Below are 16,538 nucleotides of genomic sequence, written 5' to 3'. Positions count from 1 at the left end.
TCGCAGCCCGCTAAGACCCACCCTGTGCTTGCACCGTGCTAACATATGTCATTGACTGGAAAGATGTTGGACATATGACATGGTGGTTTGTAAAATTGTTTAGTATTTTAATCGACAATATTATTATATCTGAGAAAAAAATAATCTAGATAGGCTCATTATTGTTTTCAAGAGTATCCCGAGATTGTCTTTTCCGCTTTTGTTTGAACCGATAACAAATATGGCTGCCGGCGTTTGCGGCGTGCTCAACGATTGTAGCTGACTCAGTTCGACTATTTTTACCAGTGCGTGTCGTTTTTCGTTCACCAAAAGTGTCCAGAGGAAGATCTCCTCAACCGACGTATACATAGTTTGCAGCAAACAACTGTTGGAAAAACGAGCCTTCGGAAGCGGTGCGCGGTTGCTTGCTTTCGTGGCGGGACTGGTCTAGGGTTCCTTCATGTGCGCTTTGCTTAGGGTGATGACATCTGGCCATTTTATTCCGAATGTTTATTTTTCTTTTTTTTTTGCTCTGAAGCGCGTGAAAGAGTATGTCCCAGCACGGGCTCGTGCCGCTGACTGTGCTACGGCGGCATTTTGTTTTTAGTCAATCTCTTTGCATCTTTCCTGAGAGCGGGTGCTGTCGGCATCGGGTACTACAAAGGATGGCATCATCCTAAACCGAAGGATATTGAGGTACCCTAGACTGGCCTAAGCTTAGCATTCCAAGACAACTGTACGTTGCTTGATCAGGATTAATTTCTCGTTTGCGCGTGTTGATGCTGAATAAGGATGTTGGTTCCCGTAAAAGTGCCCCGTTGCTTTGTGAATGTACCTTTTCCAAAAAGAGTTCTGCGCATGCGTCAGCTCCCGACGCCCAGCGGCGAATGCTCAAATTACACCCAGGTGAACCTGTACGTTGATCGGTGCAAGCGGAGGAAAGCTACGAGTATGTTGCCAGAGTACTGGAACTCCCAGGCTTGATGGCGTCAAAAAGAAAAAGAGACTTTTTTTTTCTTTTAGAGACGCAGCTTTTAGTTGCCAATTTCGGGTTTCGCGACGTCGTCATAACCGCGCTAAATTTAGCGGAAAGATTGGCGTCACGTGACCTCAACCCCAATTCAGTTTATCCGCTAAATTTAGCGGGGAAAATGACGTCACACGACTTGGAGTCCCGTAACCTATGAACAAATTCAGTTTCGCTGCTAGATTTAGCGGGAAAATTGACGTCACGTGAGCCCAACAGCAATTCAATTTCCCGCTAAAATTAGCAGGAAAATTGACTTCCCGTGATTTCAACACTAATTCAGTTTCCCCGCTAAATTTAGCGGGGAAAATGACGTCACATGAGTTTGTGTCACGTCACCTATGAACAAAATTAGTTTCTCCGCTAGATTTAGCGGAGAAACTGGTTCTGGCTGGCCGCACTTGCGATCGAGCGCTGGCTGGGCTGTGATTTAGCAAAAGTGGACTGCGATCTTTGTAAACAGTGAAAACGTCTATACACCATTTCAATATTTGCAAGTCCTCAGCCCAGCATGCGCATGTTTGTTGCTTCGCCAAAGAGAGCAAATTACTCGCCATACGCACGAACAATGAAAAGGAAACTGGCCAGGAGCCCCTTTTTTGGAAAGGTCTATACTCGGGGACAACTTTTTCTAGCCTTACCAAAAAAAGTGAAGACCTCGCGAGCGCAGCTGTGTTCGGTGCTTAATGGGTACCCATAGCTTTGGCTTCATTGCCAAGAGAAGTTGTCCCCAATTATAGTAATGGGCACGGTAAAAGATATATAGTGGAGGACTCACAACACGGCGACCACTCCGACGCGATTGACCTCATAAAGTCCTCTTGGCGCGCGCCTGAGTAGCCTCAGCCGACAGCATCTCCGCCGTCCAGAGCGCACAACTAACGAAACAAGGAAAGAGGGGAAAAAGCAAGTGGCTCGTTTTGGGCGCACGTTTTTCCCGTTCGGAGCATTTCTGACCTAGGGTGCCTTCATGTGGGCTTTGCTTAGGGTAGACAAAGTTGGGGCACAAGTTCGCGGTGCATGCTGATTGGACTCTCGCGACAATGGCGGCTCGCGAGACGAGATGTAGTCATTCAAACTCTCTCGGTGCTCGAATTCCAGCGAGATTGAGAAACACAAAGTCGCAGCGAGCCTCCTCAGAGCGCGCGCCAAGTTTTTTGTGACGGGGCGCACCCAGAAAACAACTTTAAAAACAAGCATGTCTCCCCTAGAGAAATTTGGAAAACCGGGACCGCAACAGGCTGCCATTAGCTGCAAATCGAGAAGTTATCGGCGCCGCCGCTGGCAACCAAGGTGAGGAAAGCACTCTTCGGCAGCTGCGGCGCGAGCGGTGTCCACGATTATATATATCTTATACTGCGATAAAGGGTAAGGCTCACTAGACGCCCAACGCTTACAAAAAGTGAACAAGCCCTTAACATAGCCTTAAACAGAACAATCATATTTCAAGGTTATGATCTAAAAAAGAAAAGCCAAGCTCTAAGAGAACCCACGCTTAAGCCCATACAATTATTTATCTCTGTCACAATCCTCAGCGCGAAATATATATATACAGGTGTTTTTTTTTATTCTTACACATTTGTTTAAAAAAAAAACGTGAAAGCTACACTAACGCGGTCTGTGCAGGCTGGTTGTACGGCCAGGCGGACAGTATGTGGGTGGCTAATCTTTACGGTAAGTCGACTAATTAATTAAAATTCGTTAATTAATTTTTTAATTACTGAAAATAAACATATGGTTTTAATTAAAAACTTGCTGAGCACCATCGAAAACCCCCAAATCAGCTAATTTTAGCAGGATATAACGCCGGGGCAGCGTTTTACGGCGTTCTGTAAAAACGCTCCATTTGGACGCGTTTCTAGATTTCGGTTTCTTATCGGAGCACATCTACGCGCCCGCGATCCTGCTCCCTGGTGCTCGTGGCGCGAAGCCACCTCCTCGCCTCCTTCGTAGAATGGAGGGAAGTACGGCGCACGTATGTTGCGCGTCTCAGCCACTGGGGAGCAGGACCGCGGGCGCGGTGATGCGCTCCGATAAGAAAGCGAAATCTAGAAACGCGTCCAAATGGAGCGATTTTACAGAACGCTGTAAAATGCTGCCCCGGCGTTATATCCTTCCAAAAATAGTTGATTTAGTGGTTTTCGATGATGCTCTACAAGTTTCTAATTGGAACCATATGTCTATTTCCACTAATCAAAAAGTTAATTAACAAATTTTAATTAATTAGCCAACTTATCGCAAAGATTAGCCACTCACATAATGTCCGCCTGGCCGTATAACCCACCTGCACAAACCGCATTAGTGTAGCTTTCACGTTTTTTTTTAACAAATGTGTAAGAATAAAAAAAACACCCTGTATATATATATATATATATATATATATATATATATATATATATATATATATATATATATATATATATATTTGCGATCTGTGCTTTGCTAAAATAGTGGATCACTCGAACTGCCACGTCGGCAAGGCATACAAGCACTTGTCCACGTCACAAGTGCATAAGAGTCTTTATAAACGTCCCTCGATCCAATAAGCCTTTGGTTTTCAATGCTGCTTGGCACAACTAACTATGTTTTTATCCAAAGAACAAAGGACATAAATGATATGTTACTCTGGAGGTGCCAAAGGACACTTCCGCGAACACAGGCTCGAAATCTCGCATGTTGAAAAGGATACAAGAGTGGCAGGTCGTCGTAGATGAAGTCCGCCACTTGGGGATAAGAATTCAGTCGTCATCCACCGTAGCTCTGCAACGAGACATTATTGGAAATCAGACAGAATTAAAAACTAGAAGCATATGCTCTCGTACTGAGTGCCGGTCGTAAGTACACGTAGACCCTTTTAACACGAAATTGAAGACCAAAAGACAATACCTCGACACGAGCCTTAACTATAACTTTATCTGCCCCCTCCTCTCCGTTCGAAGATGCAAAAGACACGCAAAAAAGCACGCCAAGGAATCCTTGGAGCCACATGGTTTACCAAGTGACCAGACCGGCGCCAGCAGCGAATCTGCACAGGTAAACAGGTGACGCAGAGCCGCTCGCTGCTTTTATTTTTGGATTGGCTGGGCTCGACTTTGAAAGGAGGTGTGTCTATCGCTTGCATTGTCCAGTGGGAAAGGGTGATCCAGCGATTGAAACTTAGATTGACAGCTGCAACATAATTGTTGGGAGCTGTTCTTACACTCTCACTCTCGACGGCTCACTCTCGCTCGATGAATCTGCAGGCTGCACTTGTCGGCCAACATAATATACTTTGTTCTGTACTGTCCGTAGACTGAATCGCGAGACCGCTCTCGGGCGCACGATCCTCACACCTGCGCTTCTAGCCCACCATGCTTGTTGTCCTACAAGACAACACTGAACAAAACACAATGGCTGAACGAAGTAAAAGCCAATGTTCAAGCGAAACGAAAGCAACGAACTCCGGCAAGCGAATTTCAACAAAAATAAGAAAGATTATGTAGCAAATATTGAAACTGCCACCTGCTTTACATGCAATTCAATCGGTCGGCATACCTTGGCAGAACTATTAAGTTTTAGAGCAGGATGCTTTTAGAGCCACTAAATGAGCTGCGCTTAGATTATCGGCACTCCGTTCCTGAGATTGTTCTGGGTGCCGCCATTTTGGTGCTTGTGCAGAGTAGACGCAACTGCCGATCGTCATGATTCAAAAGTGCGACTCTCTCAGCATTAGATTCAGTGTTAGAGAGCTCATGTAATAGTTCTTTGCTCAGTCGCGAAGTGTTTAAACATTTGTGGAGAACGGAAAAGCGTTTCCTGTGATTTCAGATGCAGCTTCAGATAACTGACTATCATGATGTTAAGCCACGATTTGGCCAAGTGTCTTTACTCTGAAGTGTGGCTCATTTAGTGGCACTAGATGCTACCATTCACAACACTTTCTTTGCTCCTCTTGACCCAAAAATTATGTGGACTGCGACGAGCCTTTCTGTGTGTGTAACTTGGCTCCACGAGCATCGCTTGGCGATGCGTCGCGCGGAAGAGAACGAACATCGCACACGTGTCTCCCGCTTTACAGAAAGAACATAAAATGCTACAGACATGAGGTTTGAAAGCTTTCGTTTCTTTGTGCTAGCTCGTCTGCTGAAAGTTTCTTTGCTTAGACGGCGACAACACATGTGAGCTAGCTTGTCTTCCTTGCTTTGAAACGAACTTTTATTGCGGGAGCACATCTTCCGCTAAAACTTGTTTCAAAGTTCCGATCTCGTGACTGTAACCTCTGCTGCGCTCTTAGCAGTCACACCCTGGTTCGGTATTGTTGATGTTGGTGCTTTGTCTTCACCTGATAAAGGGGTACGAAAGATTCGTCACGTGATCCACGGGAACCTGCGAACAAACCAAAGCGTGTATTATTACAAATTCGACCTCGTGTACTTAATATCCGCACATCATTTTAACATTTCTTGCCGCCCGGCCGCGGGAATTTGCGCTCCACATTTGACATGCGGGCGCTCCCGACTTCTATACAAACTGCGTACTTTCTGCAGGGCGGCGTCGCCTTCCTCTGAGTTGACAATACGTCGCGCATGGCCTGCGAGCACGCTAAAAAATAATAAAATATACTCTGTGATTTTGTACTCTATAACTAGGTTGTAGACTTTCCGGTTTTAACGGAAAAACACCAATAAACCTCTCTAGGTGTCTAAAATACAAGACCGGTGAAAACCAAATAAACACCGATTTCTGGGAATTATATATTCAGCTAGGATCGTTTCCGTCAAAATCCCCCCTCCTATAGAGATTGTCCGGTGGTATCCGGAAGTTATTAAGTTTTTGCGCTCGTCAGGTAGAGAGGGCCTAAATGTGGTTATATGTGATATTTATATCATTTGAAGACGCCCCAATATTAGTAATATTCATTATGAACATCAATACGAAACTTCACGACACATTTAGCAAGCATGTATGGCTGGTCGTGTCGTGACGTCAGATCAGGCATGTTAACGTCAGAGTCACGGGTGGTGACTTATTCCCGGTTTTGATCGATATGGTTCACTTGATGGTGCGTACTTCAAGATCATAAATCTTGCCTTTCTTATAACCAAGTTATTTTTTGCTGAGACAGTGGTCAAACGTTGAGATGGCTGTATTTGCCTGATGATACGTCAGAGATTCCGCCTTAGCAAACAAAAACGCTCTGCGTTTTGCACATGCAATACAAGCAGTTGAGCTCTGTTTAAAAGTGAATTCCTTGTGTGGCTGAGGATTGAAAATTCGGATATTTTGCAAATAATATTCCTAAAAACAATGACAATATGATTTAATTTTTTTCCGAAAGACACATTTTTACCGGACAATTATACATCATACAAAAGACGGTCTGCAAACATTAGTCCGTGGTTCGAGTGTCGCATGTTAGATATTTCCTTGAACTCGTTGCCATGAGGTATTCAAAGTACGTGTTTCATGGTGACTTGCGTTCGAATCTGTATGGTGGTGGTAAAACATTTATTGCCAAAGCAAAAGGGGAAGGGAACGGGGTCTTCGGTTCGGTGAGTGGAATCCTCTAGTCCGGGACCCCTTGGGAGCTTGCTGCTAGCTTCGTCCGGTTGATCAGGTGTACCTGGATCTTGTAGACCTCGCTGCGCAGCATCTCTTCCCACCGCCGGTCGTCAATAGTGTCGCCATGCCCTGGAGTGTCCGGGCATGCCCGCACCATGTGCGAGAAAGTGGCTCTTTGCCCGCAGTGTTTGCAGGCGTCGTCGTCTCTGCGCCCCATGTGTTTCAGGAGCACCGGGTTAGTGTAGTTGCCCGCCTGGATCCTTCGCCAGGCAGTACTCTCGGCTTTGCTTAGCTCCCGGCACGGGAGCCCGTACCGTCTCCTCTGGGCCTTGAAGTGGTCCAGCATGTCCGAGTACACCCACTGCCTCGCTTCTGCCCGGTCGACATATCCACGGGCCCGAAGGTCCGCAGCCTGGTTACCTGGAATACCCTCGTGCCCCGGGACCCAGATAATTTCGAAAGTTGACGAACCGTTTGCGGCTCTCTCTAGGATTTTCGCGGCAGTAGCGCACACTCTGCCTCTCATATAATTCCTGCACGCATTCTGCGAGTCTGTCAGAATGTACGTGTGCCCCTTTCCCGCTCTGATCGCCATTGCGATCGCCGCCTCCTCTGCTTCCGTCATTGTCGTGTCTTTCAGTGACAAACTGTCCAGCTCTTTTCCGTCATGCCCAACGCAAACCGCGACTTTGTTGCTACCATACGCCGCAGCATCGGTGTACATGACGTTCTCTCTTCCTTCCATCTTTACTCTGTAGTAGTCAGCTCTTGCCTTTCTCCGTTCCTTGTGTATTTTTGGGTGCATGTGCCGCGGTATGGGGCTGACTCTGTATCGTTTCACCAAACTTTGGGTCAGCTGCCTTTCTTTCAGGCTTCTCGTCCTTATATCGCCGTAGCCGAGCCGGACTCCGGTCTCCCTTCCGACCTTGCTGAACCTCCATCGCTCCTTTTGTCCCAATATGACCGCGTCTCTCAATTCCCGGAAAGTGTTCGTGATTCCCATCTTTTCGAGCTTCTCTGTCGGCGTGCACGCCGGTAGATGCAGCGCAGTTTTGTAAGATTCCCGTAGTATGCAGTCCACCCTGTTCTCATCTGCCTTCGTCATGTTGTAGTATGGAAGGCAGTATCTCATTTTGCTTACGATTAGCGCGTCTACTATCCGCAGCGTCTCGGCTTCCTTAAATCCCTTTTTCCTGTTTGCGATCCGCTTGATCATACCGCAGATCTGTTTCGCCGACGTCTTGATCTTATCAATCATCGTGCTCGGCTTTCCGTTGGATTGCAGCCACATACCGAGTATTCGGATGCAGTCCTTCTCCGGTACAATTTTCCCGCCGACCGTGATTTCGATCGGGACACTCTTGTCGTATCCTGCACCGTGTAACCGAAGTATCTCCGATTTCTCCACCGAAATTTCCAGCCCGCACTTCTTTACGTGTTCTTCGACTCGCTTCACCGCTTGCCGGAGAATTTCCACTTTCCTTCCTAGCTTCAGTTCTTTGCTTCCGACCCACAGCGTGACGTCATCCGCGTAGAACGCGAAGCCGAGGCCGTCTATGTCGTCGAGCTTTTTCGGTAGTTCCATCATGGCGATGTTGAACAGTAGCGGCGATATTACCGCTCCCTGTGGCGTTCCCTTATTTGTGAGTCCCACCAGTTTTGGATGCAAATCTCCAACGTGTATTCTTCCTTTCCGGTCTCTTAGGAAGTCCCTCACGTAGTTGTAGGTACGCTCGCCACAATTCATCGCCGCCAGCCTTTCCATCACGTATTCGTGATCGACGTTATCAAACGCCGCCTTCAGGTCTATCGCCATGACCACTCGCTCGGTGTTCCTGCCCTTAGGAAATTCATCCAGTACGTTTTCTTTTAAAATCGCAAAAATGTCCTGCGTACTTAGGTAAGGCCTGAACCCAAACATTGCGTTGTGGAAAAAGCCGTTCTCCTCGATGTACGGTTGCAGCCTGTTCTTGACGACTCTTTCCATTAGCTTCCCAACCGCCGAAGTCAGAGAGATCGGCCTCAGGTTTTCGAGTCCGATCTTCTTCCCCGGTTTCGAAATAAACTTTATGTCGGACTGCTTCCACTCATCCGGCAGCTTTCCTTGCTTCCAGACTTCGTTGAACATATCGGTGAGTCTCCTGTACTACTTCTCTGGTAGGTTTCTTAATGCTCCGTTGGTGACTCCATCTCTGCCCGGAGTGCTGTTTCTCGCGTCCCTCGCCGCAGCCTTGACTTCCCCAATTCTAATCTCCTCGTCCAATTCCTGGTTTGGTCTGCCTGAATACTCCGGCAGCTCTTTGCCTCTCGTACCGTCCGGGATGTATCTTTGTCGCACGTACTCCATGAGTTCGTGATCACTTCCCTTAAATTGGTGAATGATTCTTTGCATCGTCTTGCTTCCTTCGCTCCTCATCTTGGTCGGATCCACGAGGTAGTTGAGCAAAGCCCACGTATCCTTGTTCCCGAGTCCCTTGCCTTTCTTCATATCTTCACACCGCTGTTCTCAGTTGTGCCGAGCAAGTTGCTGCGCGTACTCTTCTATTTGTCGGTCCATTTCCGTCACTCTCTTTCCGATCTTGCGGTTGTATCGCTGCCGCTTCCATCTCCTCGTGAGCTTCCGACGTTCGTCCCACATCGCCATGAGCTTGTTATCCGCCGCGGGGTACTTGGGCGTCAGCTTTACCTCGCTGGTGTTCTTCTTCATAACTTCCTTGATCTTTTTCGCCCAGACGACCGGGTCCGTAACGCCGTCGAGCTCCGCGTCCTTTCTAAAGTCTTCCCAGTTTGTGTGTCTGGTCTTGCCTATGCTCCTTTCCCTGAGGTCCGTTTCCATCTCTATCTCTATGATATAGTGATCGCTTCCCAAATTTTCGCATGTGTTTGACCATTTTACTTTTACGTTCTTGCAGATCGTCAAGTCCGGACTCGTGCCGCTGGTTCGCCCGCCGCCCGTCCTCGTCGGGTTCCATACTTCGTTCTCTATCGAAAGCCCCTCCTCTTCAATTGTTTCCAAGAGTTTCTTCCCCTTGCCATTGCTGTATTTGTAACCCCAGCTTTCGTGTGCGGCGTTGAAGTCCCCGAGAATAAGCAGTGCGTTGTCTCCCGCGGCCTTAATCGCTTCTTTGAAGAGTTCCTCGAAAACGTCCTTTTGTTTCTTCGAGTATACATTCAAAATGAAAACGCTCTCGTTTCTTCCTCTTCTTTTAGGCACCAGTTCTATAAGCACGTTCTCGATGTCTTGTTCCGTATCGTGCACGATCGCCGTATAGTTCTTACTGACGAGCGTAGCTACCGCCGGTTTCTCCATTCTATTGACGTACGCGTCATACCCCGTTACCGTCGCTATTGTCTTGACTTCCTGCAGCGCCATCACTGCCGGCCCGTCACCGTTTATGAAGAACTGCAGATTCTTAGCTTTGGGTCCTAAGCCTCTACAATTCCATTGCCATATTTTGATTTCCCTGTGCTTAGACTTGGCCATGTTTACCGGCCTTGATTTCCATTGCTTCCATGATTTGCTCCATAAATAGGCTTAGTCTCTGTTCAATCGCATTCTGACATTGTTCCATAAACACATTTATTCTCTGCTCGATTCTATCGAGGCGCTCGTGCATGTTTCCAGTATTGCTCGGCTCTCCCCCTGTAACACACCTTGTTTCCATATTTGTCTCACAATTCGTTCTCTTCTCCAGTATGACCGGCCTTCTGTCCCCCTGCCCGGCTCTTGCCTGCTTCTCCCTCTCATCTCTCCTTTTTGCCTGCAGCTTCTCTCTTTCCGCTTGCTCGGCTTTCCTCTGTTCCGCCTCCTGCAGTTCTTTCACTCTTTTCGCCTCTGCGCGGTTTTTTTCTTCTATTGCATGCTGCTTGCGCCCTTCTGCCGCAAGCTCCTCACTTTTCCTGACCACTTCTAGTAAAGCCGTCGTTCCTCCGTTCATTAGGTTCTCTATTTGTTGTAATATTTCATGCATCTTGCTTGTCTCTGTCGTCCGCACATTGTGCTCTATGTTTGCCGCTTGTTCTGTTCTGTTACCGGCCCAAGTACTCGCTTTTGGTAAGTTTCTGAACCGCCCTTCAGGCTGCGCCTTGTACTTCTTTTCGCATTCTCTGTCTCCGGTGCGATGACCCTTCCCGCACAGTACGCACTTGATGACGCACCCTTCCTCCTCCGGGTGCGTCTTTCCGCAGTCTCTGCAAGCTGCCTCGTACGGACATACGTCAGCGCGATGCCCCACTCGCATGCATCTATAGCACACCTGTCGTCTGGGTGTGTACTCGTACACTCTGTATGCGCCACCGTAGAAGTACACGTACCTCGGCTTGACATTTCCGCTGAATGTCAATAATACGACCTTCGACTCTCCTAGGCGCCGTGCCGCTATGAGCTCTACGCCGGTCTTTGTTCTCGTATTTTCCAGAATTTCTTGTTCTTTGCATTCTGCGCCCACGTTGTGGATTACACCTCTCGTCACGTTCTGCAGTACTTGGTGAACGTTGAACTTTACCGTTTTTCCGTCTTCTAGCTTTAGCGCCTGAATTTCATTAATTTCCTTCGCGGTATCTTCCCGTTCCGTCATAAGAAAAATCGAGTTCGATCCACCCATGACTTGAAAAGTCGCTCACCGTGCAGATGTGCTTCTTGCCGACTGCGTCTACGATGGCCCGCCCGTAGACGTGCGTCCCATACTTGTCCAGTTTGATCCCTTGCTCGGGCCTCAGCGTGAACTTGAACTGGGTGCCCTGCGCCGCCATGACTCTGGGCTTGGGCTTAGCCTTCCAAGCCTCCGTAGAAACGTCTTCTCTCGATTCGGAGAAAACTCGCCTTCGACGCTTTCTTCGCTGGGTTCTCCACTCCTCTTCGTCCGCAATGGTCCCGGTGGTATTCCCCCGAAAATCGGGGGTCCCCGGTGCCTCCAGCGTCGCCTCGTGATCCGTTAGGCTTCGTACAATAGCCGACTGGCAGAGCGCGCCGACGAACGTCCGCCCCCTTCGGCTGCTCCGCAGAAAATCCTCGAATCTGTATGCACACTCTCTTTTATATGATGAATTGAGGAGGAAATCGAACCAGCCACGCTTTTAGCGGAACGCTTCAGCTGTGAAGACAACAAACGAAGTTTTTTTGTTGATTTCTGATCAGAGATATTAAAGCTGACGAATTGTAGGCCGCTTTTCGTGCTATCAAAGGACTAATCAAAGTGAAGCGCTCGTACCCCCCCCCCCCCCCCCCCCCCCAGACCGTGCTATACTCTGTCTCAGGAGTTGCGTGCAGCAAAGGCGCGAGCGCTTGCCTTTCAGATTTGCCTTCCTTTCACGAGCACTCGCGGAAGGAAAGCAAATCTAAAAGCCATGTGCCCGCGCCTATGCCTTTGCCTATGCTGCACGCAACTCCTGAGACGAAGTATAGGCGTGGTTGAACCTCTTTGTTATGCTGTGTTAGTAAAAACCGGGTTGTGGGAACAACAAGCTCGATAAAGCGGCCCCTATAGTTCTCCTGCCCTACATGCAGTGTGACCCTGGCTTTAGACTTAAGCTCTTGGTTTTTAATTAAACTGTTTTCACCGTTATTCACCATTTTTTTTACATCGGTATCAGACATATATCACCGAAATACACCAATATCAAAGAAAAAAAAAAAAACGCATATAAAACATCCACCAATTTCTTTTATAAATAAATGCCGATAAAGTAACGGCCTATGGTAACCTAAAGTATATCTAAGAAATCCCTGCAGGGCAGGCGAAGGCACGGGCGAGTGAAATTAGCTCACAAATAATTGTTTTGACGCTTTGTTTAGACGGCGGAAAGTTACTTAACCAAAAGGTGACGGGCGTCACCGCTGTAGACGAGAAATTTAGATAGTGCAGCACCGCTGCTATATTTCTTATACTGACGTGCTAGTGCTGTGATGCACATTAAATACTCCAGGCTATAGCCTGGAGTATTTAACGTGCATCACAGCACTAGTACATCAGTATAAGAAATATATATGGTTGCCATCACTAATACCTCAGTATAAGCGATACATCACTAATACATCAGTATAAGCAATATATATGGTTGCCTTGTGTTTCTCTTGTTTCTCGTATGTATAGTTTTGTTGTTTGTATGTACCCCACACCTGCAGGGGCCTGTTCAAGGCCTGCCGTATGTCTAAATGAAAAAAATACTGATACACGACCGCACGCCGGTGCAATGCTCATCTAGAGCGAAACGGGCAAGGGTGGGGATTGAGCTCAGGATCCCCGGGCACTGCAGCGTGAGCTTTCCCTCCACGCGCTCTGAGCTCTGGTGCTTTAAGGTGCAACCCCACCCTTGGTTAGTGTGATTCTGAACCAACAGATGGCGGTGGGATCGCCTTCCAAGCCTGATCATCAATCCGAGAAATCGTGTGTGGCGGCGCTTCGATACAGTGGGGTATTTTTCTATATCCTGAATTTGACATCCCTGGTCCCTTGCTTGTTTTTCTCTGCACGAGCTTTCTTTGGAACGCGCACAGCTGAGACATTTCTCGTGCAAGGGGGCCAGTTGCCTACGCTCCGAGCTCACGTCTCTAGCAAATGTGGGCAGAAGAAAACGCGAAAATCGTCCTGAGCCAAATGGCGAAACACATGCACAACCAAACCACCGACGCGTTGAAGTATATAAAATTGCCTGCGCGCCGTTACCGGAGATTTCAGAGGCCAATTACACATATTTCAATATGATCAGATTTATGTTGACACGAATGAAGGTGACAAGAGGACGAATAGTGAACTAAAAAATAAAGGCTTAATCGGCGAACTTGTGCCAAACAAAAAAAAAAGTAAGGAAAGAGCGTCGAGGTAGCAGAAAAGCAAGCGGCGATTCGGCAGCGTGACAAAGAGCGAGAGTGACTCGACGAGGTCGCCGGCAGCTGCTTATCTACAGCGCGTCACCATCTCGAAAGTTCGGCAAAAAAGGTTCGAGCGTCGCGCGCTCGGGGCGAGGATGAACTGGCACTTTCGAGAACAAGAAAACAGGGCGAAAGTTACGCCTGGGGCCCTAAACTCGTCAAACACAAAGTTGGAGCCGAAAGTTCGCGGTGCGCGCCGATTGGCTGTCGGCGAAAGAAACGCGAAGTCATCGTCACGATTGTCCAATCAGTGCGCTCCGTCAACTTCGGCCTCAACTTTGTGTTTGACGAGTTTAGGGCCCCTGGGGCCCTAAACTCGTCAGATACAAAGTTGTAGTCGAAAGTTCGCTGAGCGCGCCGATTGGCTGTCGGCGAAAGAAACGCGAAGTCATCGTCACGATTGTCCAATCAGTGCGCTCCGTCAACTTCGGCCTGAACTTTGTGTTTGACGAGTTTAGGGCCCCTGGGGCCCTTAACTCGTCAGATACAAAGTTGTAGCCGAAAGTTCGCGGAGCGCGCCGATTGGCTGTCGGCGAAAGAAACGCGAAGTCATCGTCACGATTGTCCAATCAGTGCGCTCCGTCAACTTCGGCCTCAACTTTGTGTTTGACGAGTTTAGGGCCCCTGGGGCCCTAAACTCGTCAGATACAAAGTTGTAGCCGAAAGTTCGCGGAGCGCGCCGATTGGACATCGGCGAAAAATGTGCCAAGTCATCGCCGTGATAGGCCAATTGGAGCGCTCCGTCAACTTCGGCCCCAACTTTGTGTTTGACGAGTTTAGGGGCCCTGGTGAAAGAATGAACGCAAATCTTCTAGAAGTCCGTGACTGAGCGTTGCTTTCTCGGCTCGGCGGGCGGCAATATGACGGGCCGGCGCTTTTGTCGTGCATGTGTTTGGCTCTTTGTGGATTTCCAGGAAAACGAGCAGACGGAATAGACTTGGGTGTCCAAAATTCTAGCTTAAGGAATTAGCCACCTAAAAAATAAAAATAAAACTATTTTTGGATGGTTAGGTGCCTCATTTAGGTAGCTGGGTGTTAATTTTGACCAAAACCACAAGACTGGAAAACACAAAAAAATGACACTGAGGTTTAGATGTTGAGTTCGGTAAACCCAAAGTAGGGCTGGTGCGGGAGTCATAATAAAAAAAATGCCGACGTTAAAAATTAACTCGCAGCAATAAATGAGAATAATTAATTATCATTAATTCGTTATTATAATAATTAACAAATTCAGTGATAAATGCAATGACTGGCCAGGCATAGATTCTTGGTCTGTGGATACCTTTTCCACAATTTAAGCATAGTACAGGATGTTACAAAAAAAAAAATTACAGGGTCTGTTTTTTTACCGCAAGAATAAACTAGGCATCGCCGAACGCTCATTTTCCGCCCGAAGGCTGCGCTAGAGGTCACAACCAGATGTCAAAGTTCAGCCCGATCCGATACTTTATTCAAAATTTAAGTTATTTTCTGAAACGTTCATTGGGAAAATGGCGGCCAACGGAGCTTTCGAATACATGCGGCTCTATGGCACCAGAAACCGAAAACGGGCAAAAATGGGATTTTTTTCCCATTGAGATTTCCAGAAAATCACTTATAACTTTTGAATAAGGTGTCCGTTCGGGATGAAACTTTGGCATCTGGTTGTAACCTAGCACTACCTTTTGTCGGAAAATGAGCGTTAAACAATACGTATTTTATTTTTGAAGTAAAAAAAAAAAACTGTATTTTTTTTTGTGGCATCCTGTACCAGTCTTAATTTGGTGATTTGGTGATTTATGCGCGCAAGTAGTGGTGTGCAAAAATGAAAAAAAGAAGCAAACGGGTTCAGTTTGATATTGTATAAAATATAGTGTAAGCACTCACATGGTACATAAGAATGAAACAGCCCTACATTTTGCAGTAGCGTTGAGTGTATCGAAAGTTAAGGGTAGACATATACTGCTCAGGCCATTATGTTTGAAAGCTCATAGTACTTCATTACTCTCAGATTTGGTGTAAGTCCTCTCCTCATTGCTTACAAAAAAAGAAGGAAACATTCTAAGCTTGGGTTGATAGAAAAACTCCACCTGCTGACAGCTACCATTCATCTCGGCGCCGATTATCAGTATTCACCAAGACCTTGTATTCACTGCATGCCGACGGTCGCGTGCTTAGAACGAGTTTTTTTCCCACGTGATTTCATACAATCTCAACTGTTCTTGACAAACAACAATGTTTACTCAGGCAAGCGGGCATATGTGAAGCTTATAATATTTTGTATTGATTGTGGCACACGTGGCAAGTTGCATAGGCTTTTTTACAATCCGTGAAATAGAATGCTCCTGGGTTACCTTGGTCTCTAATGCATGTAGCACACAATAGGACACGAACTGAATTGCAGTGGGAAACGAACATAATGATGATAAACAAGCGTGTAGTCACGCGAAAACTGAGGGCATTGCACATATAGAGAAGATAAGCTTTGTTTCACTAAATATATTACCAGTAAAGTATTTGGTTTTACCCTGCGAGCGAAGCGGGACATACAAGTGCGAGCATACTGCCCTGAACTATACTTCCAGTGAGCAAACGCACCATTCAAAGCATCGAGTTCGTTCATACAGCTCTTGGTACGCTCAAACCTTTAAAAACACAATTATAATCAATTCTATTATTTTAAATATTTTTATTAAGTGCACCTATGTGTTTTTTTGTTTTTGTTTTTTTGTCTGTTGCGTTCACGTGGCATTTTCTTAGATATATAATATTTTTCCAGAAGTCCGACACTTATAGCCTGGTTAATCATAAGTAAGGGCCCAATAATCAAAGATGTAGACAAAAAAAAACAAACAAAGAACGCGAACAAGCGAACACACATTAAAAATGCAGTGCTACAGCACATTCAAAACTAGTCGTTAGTTTTTTAGAGAGAAGCAGTTTCGTAGGGCGACATTGTTACCCGTTGAAGATTATAAAAAGTGCTGTACAACTGTTAGCTCGGTGTCTTTAACGTGCATTACGCAGTATATGTGGTACACGATCGCACGACGGTAGGACGCAGATGGGCGACTGAACCCAGGGTCCCCGCTAAAGCCCCTTGATAAAGGCGTTTTTTACAAGTACCGCCAACCATTGTTA

This window comes from Ixodes scapularis, unplaced genomic scaffold (genome assembly GCF_016920785.2).
Source record: "Ixodes scapularis isolate PalLabHiFi unplaced genomic scaffold, ASM1692078v2 PGA_scaffold1__304_contigs__length_218370807, whole genome shotgun sequence".
NCBI classification, from domain to species: domain Eukaryota; kingdom Metazoa; phylum Arthropoda; class Arachnida; order Ixodida; family Ixodidae; genus Ixodes; species Ixodes scapularis.
The sequence above is the reverse complement of the archived record's forward strand: the minus strand, read 5'-3'. Positions refer to the sequence as shown.